Raw genomic sequence first — 1,789 nt, forward strand, 5'->3', positions numbered from 1 at the left:
TCTTTTGTGGATGTCTGGTAGAATGGTACTCATGCAACGAAAGTTGGCGTTTATCAGTTTCGTGTTATCTGATTAGTGTCATCACCATCACATGCTAAGGTTAAGAATAATAAGGCTATTGAATGAAGTAGTAATGAAGTTAGAATCCCATGTTTATCATATATATTAATTCAACCTCAATTCTCTTAGTTAATGTTATTTAGTATAATCTCTTAGTTTAATAAAAACTCAATTTGTTATTTGTCTTAGCATTGAGCGATAACCATACATCTGTGGGAACGAATCTGATTTATATCTTATACTACTTGCGAACGTGTATACTTGCATGAATTTTAGCGTGTGTTTTCGCCTTAACAAGTTTTGGCGCCGCTGCCGGGGACTCGGTGTTAATTTTTAGTTTATGTGCTTGTCATCAGTGGTCGTTAAAGTTCACTGACTCGGATTCTTTTACTTTCACGGTTTATTTGTTTGTGTTTCAGGTACTCATTACAATGGGAGATCCAGCAGCACGAACGAAAGCCTTGATGGATTTTTCTCAACCCAAGATCAATGACATTAAATCTAGCATTGTCAGGCCAGCTATCACAGCTAATACCTTTGAGATCAAGCCTGGCATAATTCAATGGTGAAGAATTTAATCCATTTTGGGGGTTCTTCAACGGAAGATTCCAATATGCACATTAGGGATTTCATTGAGATATGTGACACCTTCAAGTTCAACGGTGTTTCTGAAGATGCTGTGAAGCTGAGACTGTTCCCATTCTCTCTTAGGGACAAGGCTAAGAGCTGGTTACACTCTCTACTAGCTGGTTCAATTACTACTTGGGAAGATCTTGCTCAGAAGTTTCTTACTAAATTCTTCCCTATGGCGAAGACAGCTGAACTCAGGAATGCTATTACTCAATTTGCGCAGCAAACGGGAGAATCGCTATGTGAAGCTTGGGAGCGCTACAAGGAGATGCTTAGGAAGTGTCCTCATCATGATATTCCTGATTGGATAATCGTCACTTGTTTTTACAATGGGTTGGAAGCACAGTCCAGACCCATGCTCGATGCGGCATCAGGCGGAGCATTATGGGCAAAGTGCTATAAGGACGCTTATGATCTAATTGAACTGATGGCTGCTAATGAATATCAGTATCCAACCCAGAGATGTCCACAGGGCAAGGTAGCTGGAGTTCTTGAAGTGGATACAGCTATGGCTATCACTGCTCAATTAAAGGAGTTGTCTATGAAGATCGATTCTCTGGCTAACTTGGGTGTTAATCAGATAACCAGTGTTTGTGAGCTATGTGCAGGTTCGCATGCGACGGAGCAATGCGCTATAACTAGTGACTCAGCTCAGTTTGTGAGCAACTTTCAGAGATCGCAATAACCAGTTCCAGACACTTATCATCCTGACAACTGGAATCATCCTAACTTCAGCTGGAGCAACAATCAGAATGCGATGCAACAATCGTTCCAGCAGTTTGGAGCAAAACAATTCAACCCTCCTGGTTTTCAGCAACAATTTCCACCAAGATAACAACTCTAACTTCAACAACAAAATCATGATGCAGGTCTATCTTTGAATAAAAAATCTGAATTGGAGGAGTTGAGGCTTATGTACAAAAACCAGGCTCTTATATGCCAAAGCCAGGCTATTTCTATCAAGACTCTGGAGAACCAAATAGGACAAATTGCTAATGCCTTATTGAATCGACCACCAGGAATGCTTCCTAATGATACAGAAGCCAATCCAGGAAAGAGGGAAGTTGAAGAACAGGTGAACGCCATCACCTTAAGGTCT

General features: G+C 40.7%; 1 non-coding gene across 1 annotated transcript; it reads right to left on the reverse strand.

Annotated features, from left to right (window-relative positions):
* Positions 1–880: 880 nt before the first annotated feature.
* On the reverse strand, positions 881–987 carry LOC141682005 (small nucleolar RNA R71). The gene has a single exon (XR_012559409.1). It is a non-coding gene; the product is annotated as a small nucleolar RNA R71 (small nucleolar RNA).
* Positions 988–1,789: the final 802 nt, after the last annotated feature.

This window comes from Apium graveolens, chromosome 8 (genome assembly GCF_009905375.1).
Source record: "Apium graveolens cultivar Ventura chromosome 8, ASM990537v1, whole genome shotgun sequence".
NCBI lineage: Eukaryota > Viridiplantae > Streptophyta > Magnoliopsida > Apiales > Apiaceae > Apium > Apium graveolens.